The sequence below is a fragment of the Dipodomys merriami genome, unplaced genomic scaffold (genome assembly GCF_024711535.1).
Source record: "Dipodomys merriami isolate MVZ:Mamm:240054 unplaced genomic scaffold, mDipMer1.0.p SCAF_333, whole genome shotgun sequence".
Lineage (NCBI taxonomy): Eukaryota > Metazoa > Chordata > Mammalia > Rodentia > Heteromyidae > Dipodomys > Dipodomys merriami.
Window position 1 is genome coordinate 747,731 of NW_027204860.1, and position 18,335 is coordinate 766,065.

The 18,335-nt window shown below is 35.6% G+C and overlaps 1 pseudogene; it reads right to left on the minus strand.

Annotated features, from left to right (window-relative positions):
• Positions 1-1,013: 1,013 nt before the first annotated feature.
• LOC138803107 (U6 spliceosomal RNA) lies at positions 1,014-1,112 on the minus strand (annotated as a pseudogene).
• Positions 1,113-18,335: the final 17,223 nt, after the last annotated feature.

An 18,335-nucleotide genomic window follows, 5' to 3' on the forward strand; every position in this document is an offset into this window, starting at 1 on the left:
GTCTGAAGAACAATTTGGAAAAAACTGCATTTGATATTGCCAAAAGGATAAGTATGCATTACTACATCTTTGAAGTTGTGGAAGGCTGTACAATTTTTTCTAAGTCTTAATGGTTTGGTTAAGTTTCTTAAATTTAAAAAAATGCTGTCCATCCTTTGTCTCCGTACAAAATATTTTCACTGCAAAGCAACAGCAATATCTTACTTTAAAAATTCATGGATTCCATGGTATTCATTCAGGTGAATTGCCTGACTTTGATGTCAAAATATATTCAAGTTGTATGCATACATCTATAATGATTTCTGCAAGTTGTGATTGTTTAAATCAGAAATAATTTTAACTTATCTGCTAAAAGAGTAGTACAGGGGCTGGGAAGGTGGCTCAGTGGTAGAGCGCTTGCCTTGCATGCATGAGACCCTGGGTTCGATTCCTCAGCACCACATAAGCAAAAAGAAAAAAGCTAGAAGTGGTGCTGTGGCACAAGTGGTAGAGTACTAGCCTTGAGCTGAAGAGCTGAGGGGCAGCGCCCAGGCCCAGAGTTCAGGCCCCAGGATAGGACCCCCCCCCAAAAAAAAAGGGTATTACAGAAACTAAAGATATTTATGGTGCATGGCTGAAAAATGTATAGTTTAAAATATTCTGTATTCTGTTTGTATAATGTCCATAATCTATTTCATTCTCTCCTAGATATACTTTGAATTCTACATAGTTTTATAATATATAAATTCATTAATAAATGTGTCCTTTCAGATTGCATTCCATATACAAACGGTTTAAGATTCCTTTTTTCCTAGGTCCTTACAACATTTTACTTCTTTGTGATAAAATGACAATGTTATCTAATTTCAAAAGCTTTGTAAAGATTATGCTATGTAAAGGCCATTCTAAGGTGAAGATTTATTACACAGATGTCACACTAACTTTAAATTATATGAATTACATGTATTGTTACACTTGTAATTTTGGAATCACCTTTTCAATAACTGTTTTTCATTTCTTGCATCTGAAGAATGAAAAATATTGAATACTTTACAAATTTTCATATCATCCTTGTGCAAGTGCGATGTTAATCTCTGTACTGTTGTAATTTGGTATACGTGTTGCTGAATCATGTAGTATCCTGTGAATTTAAGTAGGTAATGATGCAATCTTTAAACAGGCATATATCCTTGGTTGCCTATTTGTAACAAGGAAACCTTATTGTTACTAACAATGCTATTGATCTCATTTCTCTAAAATTCTGTGTATAATGGAAAAAATACTTCTATTGTTCGGATGATTGCTCACATTTGCAATTTTTTGTCAATGACTATTTTAAGTCTTTTTCATTTTAAATTTGATCACACTTTGAAGCCTTTATACCTAGGTTCGAAGGTGATGGCTTTTCAAGTACTTATTTATCAACTGAGTTAGCTTTATGGAGCTAATGGATTCAAAGTAAGCCTTGCTTAAAAGCTACTTCTAAACTTCTGCAGCTTAAAACTTCCCGAATGAGGTCTTATTGAAACAAATGTCTACCTGACCCTTTGCTCTTCTTCCATGTAGGAACAGACCAACCAGAATATCTTACCCTGACAGCAAAGATTTTCTTACTGGAACAAAACTAATCTTAGTTACAAGGGATCATAGGGAGATGAACAGTTCAGACAGGACTGTTCAGACTAGAAGGTATTATATCAAAATATAATTGTTTATTATAACTACCATTTCAAAAGTAGCTAAAGTCAAGAAGGTGAAAAGAATTTTTCATATGCATGATTACCTAATGGCCTGGCCTGTCTAACATCCAACCAGGCAGGAACTTATACTACTACCTTTCTATCACCAAATATTTCCAAAGCTCCAGAAGTCAATATGTTTCTCCTCGATATTAGGCCTTAAATTGGTAATGTTTTAATCACAGTGTTTCCTCTTGCCTCTAAGATGTAAGTCTACAAATATTAAAGCTTTAGTTCTAACTCTACCAAGCACTGAGGTAGAAATAATGGAATAATACATTAAAACAGAGTTGCCTTTGATAACCTAACCACAACAGAACAATGCAAAACATTGTTTCACATTCCTTACATTATATATAGTTATATTTTCATATTTATATGTGCTGCTTTTATATTTCACAGTGAATCTTAATAGAATTGATAATTCGACAAATAAATTGATATTTATTCCAATAAATAGATTGGAATATAAATAATTAGGTTTAGAATATATATTAGAATATAAGAAGTATCAGTGCAATGTCGTCAGTATAAATTTGTGATACCTTTTATTGTTCTTGGTTTTCTGAATTCACATGGTTAAAAAAAAATATTTATTTTCCTCCAATCTATAAGGGATTTTACTATGCTACTCTGATTTTTTTCAACTCACTGGTCCCAAACTGGTTTTCTCAATATTTCCCTGATTTTGCTGATATGATGCCTAAAAAGTATTATTCTTCTGCAGGACCTACTTGTCCTAGAATCCCAGGTCCCACTTATCTGTATCATCTGATAACAAAGGCAAGACTTCGCACCTAAGCCCATGCAATATGCCAACAGAAAGTAATTGAAGATCCATCTCAATTTCTCATTTCCTATAATATTTCAGGGCCCCAATTCCATGCGACAGAGGATTTAGCAGTAAGCATTTGTGAAATGCAAGGCAACTTAAAATGAAAGATGAGATCACAAAATCTGAATGAAAGTACTGTAATTCAAACTTTCAATTTACAGATGACCAGCCCACATGAGTAAAAAAGATCACAAATGTCATAAGAATATTTTTAATACTCCTGTCCTAATAATTAATGAAAGAATTCATTCCAGCATAACTAGGCCAAAAAATAGTTCCTGGAACGATAGATCCATAATTGGTCTACCAAGGCTAGGAAAATTTGACTTAGAGGTCAAATATAATTCAGGAAAACATTAATTGAGAAGATCCTTAGTGCTTCAAAACACAGGTACTTCAGTAAAACTTGGTTCTGTAGTATAAAAATGTCATTCTCAAACCAATGATAAACTACAATTAATCTCCTGAAAGCATATTCCGTTTCAAATAAACTTTTTAAAATCACATTCACCAAAATAGCATTTGACAAGTAGATCATATTTACTGACATTACAAGTTTTTCAATTGGAAGAAGCAAGTTACAATAGAGTTGATTTACTTACCCAGCACTAATGTCAAATAGGTTCAACCATTCAATACAGTGTAGAAATAGTGCCCCCCAACATTTGTGTTGTTCAGTAGATGCCTTCCAGAAATGTTTTAAATAGATCAGCCTCCCATATTTCAAGCCCAAACATTAGTTAAAAAGTAAATTTCATCACATAATAAGGTACATTTTAAAAAGTCACTAGTTGCCGTATCATATGTTGTTTTATGTTTTCCTTAAGAAATATGACTTTAAGTCTTGAATATGGGTACTCATCAGAGATGTGGCAAACATAAAATCTGTCTTCTATTTCTATCATATTCCTCCATAATAATAAATTTTAGTTTTCTCCTTTTTATAAAATTTATAGGTAGTAGAAAATATTATCCCATGTAAAATAAAATAATCCCAAACCATTGTACAAAGCCATTTATAAAAACTGGTAGTTAGTAATACATTTAAGTTATCTTTAAATTTTCTTATTTACTAAAGATTAATCTTCCAAATGGGTGAGAATAATATCATGTCTAGGTGCTTCACGTCTCCAGTCTTTCAAATTGTTATTGCAGATGAATGAATTATGGAAATACAAGCTGATATCAATTCAAGTATATTTAGGATTGAAACTCCATGGAATTTATATATATATATATATATATATATATATATATATATATATATATATATATATATATATATATATAAACCTTTCAATGTATTAACAGACAGTTTAACAGAATGAACATCAGGAACTTGAAACCAGAGAGAAATAATAGTCAAGACATAGAATGAACGAAAAATGGAACAAGGGGCAAGTACAGCAAGAATACTCAATGTACACATGTGATAAAGGAAGTGGTAAATTGGAAATAAATCTTGGAGAAGGGTTGAGTTGAGAATAATAGAAGGAATGACTCTGATCCATGAGCATTGGACAATTAGATGGACATATTTAATTGTAACACACTTGCACAGCCTTTTGAAATTCAGTGAAAAAAAAACAAAAACACAGAAAAATCACAACCAAACAGCAATCTTTGGAGAGTATGAATATGACCTCTCAAACTGTTAAATAGTTCATGAAGGGCAATATTGGGAAAAGCAAACAAAGATGTTCAAAGAGGGCAGTTTGGGGTAAGGGAGAATTTTGAACAGAACTAAATAGATTTTCTAAAGTTATAAATCACCTACATGTGCAGCAGTTATTTTCTTCTGCGAGATCCCTTTGTCTGAACTGGATACTCCAGTCCTCAGCCACACTTGATAGCTTGTGAAGATAGAATGAAAGAAACAACTTCAAGAACCCACTACTCCACTGGAAAGAGAACAATCCTCTTTTTTCATATTTTTTGTTGTTGTTTTTTAATTTATTTTTTTGTGGGTCCGGTCGTGGAGCCTAACCTCTGGGCCTGGGCGCTGTCCCTGAGCCCTTCAGCTCAAGGCTAGCGCTGTACCACTTTAGCCACAGTGCCACTTCCGGCTTTTTTCTTTTTGCTTATGTGGTGCTGAGGAATCGAACCCAGGGCCTCAGGCATGCAAGACAAGTGCTCTACCACTGAACCACCTTCCTAGTCCCTTTTTTCATACTTGTAAGTCAAATGATTTTGAATTTTATCTTTCTTTCTTTGTTCTGGCACAGTAATCGGTCAAAGTAATTCACTAAATATTATTTGCCTTTTTTATTTCTATCATGCTGTTTACTTGTCCAAGCGAGTCCATTAAACTTCCCCCTTGCATTTGGTTACCACGAAAACCCAACATCTATGTTAATGAGGACAAACTCTAATGTAAAACTTTTTCTCCAAAAAATCAGTCCAAGAAGCTGTGATCACAAATATTTAGATATACTTTTTTTTTCTTTTACCTTTGAAGTCTTCTTGTGTCTAAAGTGCCCACAAAAATAAGTACTCCACCACTTTTTGGTTCAATCACTTCTAACCTTAAAGATATATTTTGCTAACAAGATGCTTAGAGGAATTCGAAGAATACTCTACTTTTATCTTCTCTTTTAAGACTCTCCTTTGGTATCATATCAGGAACAGTGAAGTTATTCTTTGCAAAAGTCTTTCAATAGATTATTTTTCTCTTGGTCTTGCATTTGCTCAACAAGATGTATGGAGGAGAAGAGAGTTAAATCAACCATACCTTGGATGACAGTGTCTGTTACAAAGGACAATACTTCTGTATCCTCCCCTTAGCTCTTGCCTGCTTTCCAATTAATCACAGCTTCTTGGCTTCAAGTCTAATAAAGCTGAAGAACGATAAGGCCTCCCCCACTGCTACATCTTCATGGTTTCTCTTTTAAAACTTTTTATTTGGATGTGGAATTTATTTTCATGTCTTCATTCAATCGGTTTTGCATTTGTAATGAGCCAAATAGGCTCTGTAAAATCACTTTAGGTAGCAAAAATATTAACACAACAATCTATATCAAAAAGTTTTGGCCTCCCTCCAATGCTGAAGCAATACGCTTAGCTAAATCGTCTAATAACAGTTTTCTTGCCTTTTCAATTTGCTCAATTCTTTTCTGATCCCAACACTTTTGGGTTATGGAATAAGAGAAGTCTTCACTATCTTATGTTAATAAGGATATTATATTTTGTGAGCTACTTAGAAATGTGAAATCATTGGTTTGAAGTATCCAATCAGATTTTTTTCGCTGTTTCACTGCTTCACGTGCAAAGACATTATGGAAAGGGTTACAAACAGAAGAGTGTAAACCCAATACCTTCATTCATTGTGGAGGGCAGTTTCTCCCTAAATATTTTGGTACAAATTATCTGTTTCAGAGAATTGCCCTTTGGTAATTAAAGGTTAATTCACAAATTTTGATGTCTTATTTTTTTAAGAACTTTGAATTTAACTTTGAATTTAAATTTGACTACAACCTTGTTTCACACAGTAAGAGTACATTTCTTCGGTAAGGACAATTCTCAAGGGAATCTACAGGATTTATAGCAAGGTTTCTGTGGTTTGTTTGTTTAGTGTGAAAAATAGCCATCTTCAACCACATTGCTCCCTCTCAACTAAGTCTGCATGGATTTCTGTGCATGAAAACCTATTCTCCAGGGCAATTTTAATTTTCTTAATAGGCTAAATTGTTAAAAAGTTTGAACAATTAAAAATTTACCTGCCATAATTTTTAAATTCTTTTGAAATTCATTCATCAGAAACTGAATTCACCAATCCTAATTCCACCTTTACCATCAAAAACAGTTAACATGTTATTTTCATGATGTAGTGTCCATGCAACTATTATTTTCCAGTGCCTTTTTTATGCGCATATATGACCATATAAGGTGATGCTGAGGAAAATGAACTCCAACATATGGAAACAGATTTTTATTTGCGGTTGTTGTTTTCAATGTAATATGTGATTTCTGTTTTCTTTGGGGTTTTCCCATATTGTTTATCCCCTGCTGTATTTGATTTTGATACACTATGTATTGTGTATACATTTGCCTTAATTATGGAAGGGAAGAGGAACGACAAAATGGAGAGACAAAGGACAAAGAGAAAACCAATGCAATAGCAATACTCACAAGACAATATGCTGGAAATGTACATTACAACTTGTGAGGGGTATTGGGGTAAAGGAAAACTGAGAAAAATGAGAGAGTGGTTAACAAGTTTGAAAAGTTATGTATTCACTACCTTACAATTACTGTAAACCCACTGTACATCACTTTGACAAGAAAATTAAATTTAAAAAATAAGTTGCAGGAAATAAAATTTTAATTTATTGGTAAATATTATACTTTGTATAACTTTTTTAAATCAATACTATTTGGCATCTAATTTTAATTTATTACCCCTTTTGAATCAGAGGGCAATCAACCTGAAAGTTATCCAACAAGACAATATTTTCATAATAAACTTGCCAATATTTTGAAAAAAGGAATAAATTTAGTACTTTCTCATACTAAAACCAAAAACAGTTTAATTCTATGGAAACCCATAACTTTTAAAAGTAAATAAGTTGTTAAGAGGACAGAATATATGTCTTCTTCAAAATTCCTATGACTAATGACTACTCATTTTGAAATTATGAACATTCCATAACTGAGAGATTCAAAACAGCACCTGTTTGAATGTTATGTAATTCTGCAATAGATGAATTTTCTAATGGGTTGTTACAAATTGAGAAGTCAAGAGAAAAATAGCCACATTATGGTAGAGGAAAAAACTATGAAGCATCAGTAATAATTAATTCTTCAAGAGTAAGCAACTGCTTATCAGATTAACTATTATTTCTATGTCCATCAATCCCAAGATTTATGTCATAAAGTCATCCTAGACCAACAGTTTCGAACGTGTACGGTACACCTCAAAACTCCCTTAATTACATCACAAATAGCTTATCTCTATTGTCAAAAAATACTACACATCTGCTAATGTGATGTCCTCCGTGTTGTGGAAAGAACAACACAATAAACTGGGTTGCATCATTCCCCCCCCCCCACACACACTGGTATTCTTGAGATCAGAACATTTGTAAATATCATTTATATTTTTACTTGTTTAACTATCTTAGATATTCAGGATGCTACTATTCGGAAGATTACAGTTGAAAGCCCACTCAGGCAGGAAGGTTCCTTAGATTCTTATCTCCAATAAAATTCTCAGAAAAAGTCAGACACAAGTGGCACTGAGGTTGAAGTGATAGGGCACCAGCCATGAGCATAGACAGGCTCAGAGACAGTGTCCAGTCCCAGAGTTCAAGCTTTGGGACAAACCAATAAACAAAAACAAAAATAAAAACAAACCGCAAACCTAGCATTTTTCTCATTGTATACAGAGGCACTTAATTAGGGAAATTGCTTCCTGTCTTATTTATAGGAAGAATAAAGAAGATTTCACACAATTATTCTCTTTATACCATGTTATACCAAAACCACAAAAATTTGCTTTTTCTAAATTTATAAATTAATACCATCCATTTGTTGGCAACTCTGTCTACATTATTCACATTATCATTTTATGCATGAACTGTTGGAATTATCTATTAACTAAGTTCTAATTATAACTCTTTTGAAAGAATATTCTAGACAAATAGAATGCAAGAATCATTTCTGAAGTTTTCAATTAAACCCCTCTACTTAAAAAGAATTTTGTAGTATATAATAGAATATGAAATTACAAACAAAACTAAAATATTTATTTTAAATCTCAGTTCTAATTTAGCAAGATCTACAAAGTCCTACATTAGACAAATTTTGCTATTTTTCCAGGCTTAAGCTTTTGTAATCCTTCATCATTTCTTTGGAATCCAACAAAATGATGGTTACTTACTTTTTCAAGTTTTGGATGGGAATCATGAGTTATTTTCCATCTAGGAATGTTCTGTAATTAAGAGAGAATTTAAAACCCAACCGAAGATTATATATTAATTGCATTTCAAGAGGAAACTTCACTTCTCAACATAATGACAAAATTACCCCAAACTTCCAACTGTGTATTCTTTTCTTTTTGTTTTGTTTTATTAAAACAAAATTATACTACCTGGTCCAGGAAACGTATCACTATGTAATTCCACTCTTTAATCTCCTGTCTTAGTCTCACTGCTAGAATTTTTGGCTTATATCACATTGCCCTGCCATAGTTTCTTTGTTTATTTAATCTAGATACCAATGATCAATTCTGAACTTCTCCAGTGATATTATCCACTAGAATGCTCATACTGTTCATGTACTATTTTTCAAGATGTTCTAACATTTGACACAGGATATGAACATTTTCAGATGCATCTGAGGGGTCTCTGATTCATTCCTCCATGGATCTGATCCCTTTAATAATGATTACTTGACTCTCTTATTATCTCTGGTTTCTACCAATGTAATATTCTCAAACTTTTTTGAAAAAAGTTTACTTGAGGACTTTCTAATATTAAAAGTTATCACTTGATTCTAGTCTTACTCAAGCTATATGTTCTATTGTTTTCTAACTTTTCTACATATTCTGAGAGTCGTTTCATTTGTGTATTTGTGTGTGCACATATAAATACCTCTGTGTATATGTGTATATTTGTATGTATGTATGCAAAAGCCTCAAGCTCTTCTTCATCAATCTTACTCATGACAAGTATTGCATCACCTGAGCAATTCTTCCAATCCAGCTTTTAGCTGCTTAATTATAGGTACTGTTGCAAAGACTGTTCAGCCAAGACTGGATGCAAACTGAACTTCCCATACTCCTTTACATTCTTAGGTTTTATTTCTCCAGGAGTATCAACTTGTAAACTGCAAACCTTTTTGTGAGTGTAAAATCTAAGCTGTAGCAGAGAATTTTAATTCAAGAATTCACATCAATATAGATGAACATACAAACTACATATGCTGAGCTTACACTGTTAGAAATGTGATCTTAAGCTGGGTGGCGGTGAGATCTGAGGATTGGGGTTGAAAGCCAGACCTGGTAGGAAAGTCCCAGGGACTCTTTTCTCCAATTAACTACAAGAAAACTGGAAGTTGCACTGTAGTTCAAGATGTAGAGCATTAGCCTTCAGCTGAATAGCAGAGGGGCAGCACCAAGGCCCAGAGTTCAAGTGCCAAGACCACCACCAACAAAAAATATATAAGTAAAGGAAAGAAAAAGAAATGTCATCTTAGGCATCAGTTCATTGCTAGTATAACCCTTGTTCTCTCAACATGGTCTATTTTTCCAGTTAAGTCCATGGTCTTATATCTGACTTGCATTGAAACCAGAATTTTACTTCCATTCTACTTTCTACAGAGCTGCATGATTAGCAATTCTGATTTAGAAAGGGAGTGACCACATACTTCCTGTTCCAGCTAGGAGTAATGCTTTCTCTATATCATTCCCATAAATCTACATACTGGACTTGACTTTATTGTTTCAATGTTGCCTTATTTGTAGAATTTTCTAATGTATATTGAACCCTTATGCTTAAACACAGAACTTCTCTTTCTCCTATTATTTCTGTTGTTTCCCTTACTGTTAACTCATGTACACTTGGGAAATAATGCACAGCACATACACTCACAAAAAGAATGATCTGAGTACCTTCTTCCTATTTAAAACTCACCTTAATTTACAGGAAACTTACAAAGTTTGAACTCAATGTACTCATGGATAATGTATTTATAAACAATATAAATTTCATATTTTCTCTTTACTAAGTTGTCTCTGAAACACATGTTACCTCGGGTCCAAAGGTATCCTTGTTTTATTTCAGTGAATCCAGAAAAAATTCATTATACCTCAAGTAGCACCATTGATTGTCACTGAAGTAACTATTACTGGATGTGGAAACTGATCCCCAGAGAGGAATGTAATTTAGAGGAATGACAAAGTCTAAGTTAACTTTTGCTTTCCTTTTTACTGTACAAGAAAAGAATTCCAAGGCTTGAAGGAAACTCTGTCCCTGACTTTTTCAAGTGTGTTCTTTAGTCACATAAAACTTTTCTGTAAACTACTAGTTGAGAGGATTACAAAAAGGAATAATGGGCAATTTGAAGGCCAGCATAGAAAAAAAGGAAATGACGTTGTTTTAAAGTGTTCTACTGCAAAGAACCAAAAACATGGAGGTTTTTAAGTGTCTTATGGATGATATTTCACCCCTGAGGTTATTCTCTTGTTGCAGGAGGTACTTATCAATTCCTTTAGTCTGGTACTGAGTTCTCCATAGCAATAAGGATTCCAAAAAAGCAGGATTCAGGGAGTATGATCAGTAAAAGAAGCCTCTTCTCAGACCCGGACTCTTTTATGGGGGGGGTCACAAAGAAATATCTGGGTTTTTATTGTTTTCTTCTTGTTTAGTTTGTGGTGGTTCTGGGGCTTGAACCCAGAGGCTGGACCCTGTCCCTGAAGAGTTGTCTTTCCTGCCCAACTGCTCCCAATGCTAGTACTCTACTGTTTGAACCAAAACTCCACTTCTGGTTTTTTTGTTGTTTAGAGATAAGAGTTTGACAGACTCTCCTGCCTGCGTTGGCTTTGAACTAGGATAGTAAGAAAGCTATGTGACATCACCTGTATAGATTTCTCTTTTGAAACAAGAAATATTAGATGAAGTTTATTGTAAAGCTAATATTTGACAATTTTTTAAAAAAGAATATGTCCAGCAAAGAAGCCATAACTTAAATAATTCAGCAAAAGTAGGTTCATTGAATAATTTTGGTATCATTTGTTTTGCTTGGGAAGATTATTGATCTTTTTGTTCCTTTTAGCAACTTTTTTTGTTGATCATGGGGTTTGAAATCTGATTCTGGGTGCTTTCCCTCAGCTCATCAGCTCAAGTTGAACGCTCTACCACTTTAGTTACAGCACCACCTCCGGGGTTCTGGTGGTTAATTGAAGATAAGGGTCTCATGGACTTTTCTGACCAGGCTGGCATTGAACAAGAATCCTCTGGTCTCAAACTCCTGAGTAGTTAGGATTACAGGCATGAACCACCAGCACCCAGCTCATATTTGCATTTATGTGCACTGAATGGCACTATGTAGACAAAGAATGTAAATTTGAACCAAATGATGACATTAAAGTTTTTCAGAAAAATTGAGGTAGCAATAACTATGTCCTGCATTCTAAGGTTGTTACATTAATGGCTCTAAAATATGGGACCCTTACATTATCATCCTCAGCCATCTGTATAGGTGTATTTAGTATCAGGAAATATTCATAGAGAAATACAAAAAGAGGGAAATTATTAGAAAGGAAAGGACATTGAGTATGAAAGAACAGCATAGAAGGAGATAAATATATCTCACAGAGATTAAGATCTAGCCTAAGAGATTTAGAATGCTAAAGGCAATGAGGAATAAGCCTAGTTGATAACTTTGTTCTTCAATAACCAAACATGGTTCTCTAGAACAGTTTCTGGTACACCTTAGTTACTATCATTTATTCCTTCCATCTGGAGTTATTCCTTCTCTTCTGTCACAACTGTTAATTAGCCTCTGCCTTTTGGTGCCATGACTGACCAAAAAGATTTCCTAATCTCACTTAGACTGCTCTTCTCTTTGTGATTAGCAGTGACCACACAAAATCCTGGAATCTTTGAATTTCCAGAATTAATCTTCACCAGATATCTAAGCACATTCCTAGCATTAATTGCTGACCTAATGACCAAAACATATTTTCAACACAGTATCAAAATATAAGTAAAGTACATAAATTAGGGACTATTTTCAGGTGTCAGTATGTAAGGACAATTATATATTCAATGTATGGATTCTATATTTTGCATTTGCTAACTGCTTTTTATTCTTTTGCCAGTCCAGGGGCATAAACTCAGGGCTAGGGGATTATTCCTGAGAGATTTTTTCTCAAGGGTAGCACTCTACCACTTGAGGCACAGCACTATTTCCAGTGTTTTTCTGTTTCTGTCGTACTGGGGAATTGAACCTAGGGTTTCATGCATGCTAGGCAATCAACGTACCATGAATCCACATTCCCAGAAGCCTAAATTAATTTCTTAAGATGGCATTACAGGGGAGTTCCGGGAAGATGGCGGAGGAGAAGCTGGAATCTGAACAAGCTCTCGCATAGAAAGCAGTTTTAGAGTTCCAGTGAACAGTCCTAAGCCAGAGAATCACACCAAGTGTTCCATCACAGGACAGAGAGTTAGACAAGAGAGGGGAAGCCAAGGCAAAAAGACACATCTGAGCGTCTGCCAGCAGCCGCCGCGGCGGCAGCAGCAAGGTCACTGCGGAGTCCGCAGCCAGGGCCATAACTGAGCGCTCACACAGACAGTCCGGGACAAAGGAGCCAGACACAGTGGGCGAGCGGATTCTACTCAACACCAGCAAGAACCAACAAGGAGCGGATATTTTCATCCTGCAGTTTGCAGACCAGAGACGACCCAGGATCCAAGACTCGACGTGAGTAGAAGCCCGACGTCCTCACTCCTTCTCAGGGAGCAGAGGAGGGAAGGCCACCCCTCCCCCCCCCAGCACAGGTGATCTCCATCTTGGATACCGACAAAGCTCAGAGGAGCTGCCAGCTCCAACCCAGGCCTTGGAATAAAACGAGTCATTTAGCAGGTCGCAAGAACTTAACAGCGAAGTGACTTGCCAGACTTGGCTCCATCCGGGGAAAAGTCACCCAGCTCAGGCACCAGCCATTGGAGTGGCTTTCCTTACTGGGAAACCAGAGCTAGAGGCTGCCCCTCCCTCTAGCAGCCTCCACAATCAATTGAAAAACAGAAAACCTGAGAAATGCTCCAGGCTGGGCTCTGTGTTAGCCCCAGGAAAAAGCTACTGATTGTTGAAAGGCCTCAACCCAACCCAGAACCTATCCTCACCACTGCATCCCCCTCTTTTGTGATTTTCAAAGCAGATCACCCTCCCAGTAAACTAATCTGGGAGGGGGATCTCAAAATATTGGGTAAAGCAGAGCATTTTTCTGCCTGTTCGAACAAACTGACTTAAGAAACCAATCAAGCCACAGGACCTCAAGCTGACCAGAGACTCCAACAAGAGGCTGGTTACAGACAAAAGGGAGATACAGGATTCTTCCAACCCCTCCCAAAAAAAAATCAAAAGAAAAAATCAAAGAACTTTTTTTTTCTTCCTATTCTTTTCTTTTTTTTTTTTTCTTTTTTTTTTGGTATCTTATATATATGTAAATTTTTGTTCCTTTTCTAAAAATTTTATTAATCTTTAATTTTTGCCTTTTTTGAAAAAATAATTGTTTTCCAGTAACTTTTTTTTCCTCTTATAATTTGCATTTTAGGAACACATGAATGTGCGTTTTCCTTTCTTTTCTTGTCTTCTTTCTCTTTTTCTTTCCTTCTTAACTATCTTTTTGTTTTTTTGTATACCTATACTGAACTTCTGATCTTTTTTCTCCATTTCTACTCCTTTTCACCTTTTCTTCTCTTTTGATCTTCTGTATGTGACTTAACTCTTGTCCTGCACATCCTCAGATAAACCCGTAGTTAACTAGTAGACCCTATCCCCCATTGTGTACACACTTAATCCACAAATTTATTACTCAATTCAAAACCTCTGAGACTTAAATTCCTTAATAGCAGTACTACCCCTTTATACCTATATAATATTTTAAGCATTTTTTTAAGTTTTTCACTTCTCCTCTATGTCCCTAAACTTCTATTAATATACTCACATTTCACATTCCTCTCTAAATAGATGGTCTTTTAATCTCCACAATAATATTAATTTTTACGTTTCTATTTTTTTTCTGGTCTCTTTTCATTTCCCTTTCCCATTCTTCTTTTTCTCTCTCTCTCTACATGCATCCTACCAAACCTATTTCCTGCATTGGGATTAGGACATAGTTAACTCTCCCTGTTCCTCCCCACACCAATCTATTCCTATTTTTTACCCACATCTCTCACTAACCCTAAAAAATTTCTGGTTTTCCAAATTCTTCTATGCTGTTCGAAGCCTATTAACATATACTTGTTTGATGTTGAATAGATGTATCTCTTGAACAAGATTGTATGTGTAGACTATTGACTGTACAAATGCAAACTTTCATTGATGGTTGCCTTAAGATAGTGTTCTAGCACAAAACTGGTGCTATTTTCATCTCAAATGTGCAGAGTAAGCCGAAAAAAACACTAGAAAAATGACAAATCCGGAGATCTCAAGTCCCAATCTTGATAATCAGGGGTCAGAAGAGATAATGAATAATCCAGAGGAGAGTTCCCAAATAGCTCTACAAACACTGCTGGCAAACATGACAAATGAGAAGTTTGACAACTTACAAAGGACTCTGTATGAGCATGAAAGAGAGAGAGAGGAGGCATCCCAAAACTTATACAGGAATATTATAAGCGTGAGGAAGCTACTCAAAAACTGATACAGGATTTGTGTGAACAACTTGAGAATAATCAAAGAGAAAGGGAGGAATGGCGTGAACAGGCTGAGAACACTCAAAGAGAACTGCAGGAATCCCATGAACGAGAGGAAAGAGAACTACAGGAATCCCATGAACGGGAAGAAGCTAATCAAAGAGTAATACAGGAATTGAGAGACTAGGTAGAGAATACACAAAGATCACTAAAGGCATTCATGGAATCCATTATCAAAGAGCTGAAGGAAGTTAGGGAGACCACAAAGGGAATGCTAAATGGAACCCAACAGAAGGAATGGGAGTCCAAAGAAACCATAACCAATCAACTAAGTGATTTGAGAACCAACACTGAACACCAAATTAAGGAAGTAAAGAAATTCACACAAGACCTAAAACAGAGCTTCAAGAAAGAACTTTAAGCCATCAAAGATAACCAACTAGAAGGAAAAGAGATAAAAAACAAAGTAGAGAGTCTTGACAGCAGGTTAGACCATGCAGAAGATCGAATCTCAGGGATTGAAGACTGCCTAGATATTATAGAGAAAGAACATACAACCATCCAAGACAAGTCCAAGAAATATGATAGATCTATCCAACACCTGGAAGACACCATCAGAAGGCCTAATCTAAGGAAAATGGGTGTAGAGGAGCACCTAGAAACAGAAGTTAATGGTCTTTGGAAATTTGTTTAACAGGATGCTAGCAGAGAACTTCCCAAACATACAAAAGGATAGGCCTATTCAGATACAAGAAACTTTTAGAAACCCAAATAGACCAGACCAGAATAGGACATCCCACCATCACATTATAATCCACACAGGATCAACTCAGACCAAGGAAAAGATCCTTAAAGCTGTCAAGGAGAAAAGGGTATTCACCTATAAAGGGAAACCAATTAGAATCACCTCAGATTTCTCAGCAGAGACAATCAAAGCAAGAAGAGCCTGGAATGATGTATGCCATGCCCTAAAAACAAACAACTATCAACCAAGAATACTGTACCCTGCTAAACTCTCCTTTATAACTGAAGGCCAAATAAAAACCTTCCATAGCAAAGAAAAATTGATACAATACATCTCCAACAAACCAGCCCTACAAAAGACTCGTAAAGATGTCCTACACATAGAAAACCAACAAGACCGAAACAAAGGCCAAGAAACTGCACCCAAACTGAGAATCCAAGAACCATAGGAAGAACCCAGTTTTTGCAGTCCCCAAGAAGGTGGATAACATGGCAGGAACTCCCAAATACCTCTCAGTTCTATCTCTTAACGTTAACGGACTGAACTCTCCAATTAAGCGACATAGACTGTCTAGTTGGATTAAAAAACAAGACCCTTCTATCTGCTGCTTGCAGGAGTCACATCTTGCCCGTAAAAACAAACACATTTTCAAAGTTAAAGGCTGGAACAAAATCTACCAAGCAAACGGCCCCCATAAACAGGCGGGAGTTGCAATCCTAATATCAGATAAGATAGAATTCAAATTAAAATTTGTGAGAAGAGATAAGGAAGGTCGCTACATAGTAATTAAAGGATCTCTCCTTCAGGAGGATATTACAATTCTAAATATCTATTCGCCAAACAATGGAGCACCCAAATTTATCAAACAAACAATACTTTCCCTCAAATCCCATATAGATCCAAAGACATTAATTGTTGGGGATTTTAACATACCACTCTCCCCACTACATAGATCAACTCGGCAAAAACTCAACAGAGAAACCGCAGATATAAACAACCGCATAGATGAACTAGACTTAACAGACATCTACCGAACATTTCACCCAGCAGCATCAGAATATACGTTTTTCTCAGCAGCACATGGAACGTTTTCTAAAATAGACCACATTTTAGGCCACAAAGCAAACTTGTCTAGACTCAGAAACATTGAAGTTATACCTTGCATTCTCTCTGACTACAAGGGAATAAAATTAGAACTCATCAGCAAAAGCCACCAAAGAAAGTCCCGTATCACATGGAGGCTGAACAACACACTGCTGAACCAAGAGTGGGTCATGGAAGAGATTAGAAGGGAAATTCAAATGTTCATGCTATTCAACAAAAATGAACACACAAATTACCAGCTCCTCTGGGACACAGCAAAGGCAGTACTCAGAGGAAAGTTTATAGCTCTGAGCTCCTACATCAACAAATTGGAAAGATCTGAAACTAGCAATTTAATGACACATCTAAACCTCCTTGAAAAAGAGCAGCAAGATATACCAAAATCCAGTAGACGGAAAGAAATAATCAAAATTACATAAGAATTAAATGAATTAGAATCCAAAAAATCAATAGAAAGAATCAACAAAACAAAGAGTTGGTTCTTCGAAAAACTTAACCAAATTGACAGACCCTTAGCAAATCTTATCCGAAAAAGAAGAAAACACAACCAAATTAATAAATTCAGAGATGAGAATGGAAACATCACCACAGAAACAACCAAGATTCAGAACATTATAAGGGAATACTTCTCAAAACTTTATGCTAATAAGTTTGAGTACTTGACAGAAATGGACCCCTTTCTAGCAAATATTGACATGCCAAAACTAAACCAAGATGAGTTAAACTATCTTAACAGGCCCATATCAAACACTGAAATAGAAACATCAAGAAGAGACCTCTCAGCTAAGAAAATTCCAGGACCAGATGTTTTTACAGCAGAATTTTACAAGGCCTTCAAAGCAGAGCCCACACCAATATCCCACCAACTCTTCAATGAAATTGAAAGAGAAAGCTCACTACCCAACACATTCTATGAAGCCATCATAACCCTCATCCCAAAACCAGGCATGGACTCATCAAAGAAAGAGAACTATAGACCCATTTCTTTGATGAACATTGATGCAAAACTTCTCAACAAAATTTTGGCCAATCGACTTCAACAATTCATCCAAAAAATCATACACCACGATCAAAGAGGATTCATTTCAGGGATGCAAAGCTGGTTCAATATACGCAAATCAATTAATATTATTCATCACATCAACAGGAGCAAGAATAAGAACCACATGGTTATCTCAATAGATGCAGAAAAAGCATTCGACAAGATCCAACACCCCTTCATGATGAAGGTTTTGGAAAAATTAGGAATCCATGGAACATTCCTCAATACAATAAAGGCTGTATATGACAAATCTACAGCCAGCATTATACTCAATGGGGAAAACCTAAAGCCATTTCCTCTTAACTCAGGAACAAGACAAGGATGCCCACTCTCTCCACTTCTCTTCAATCTAGGATTAGAATGCCTAGCTACAGCAATAAGACAAGATGCAGACATAAAGGGATTCCAAATAGGAAAAGAAGAAATAAAACTCTCCCTCCTAGCAGATGACATGATCTTGTACTTAAAGAATCCCATAGACTCCACTCCCAAATTACTCAAGCTCATTCAAAACTTCGGCAAAGTAGCA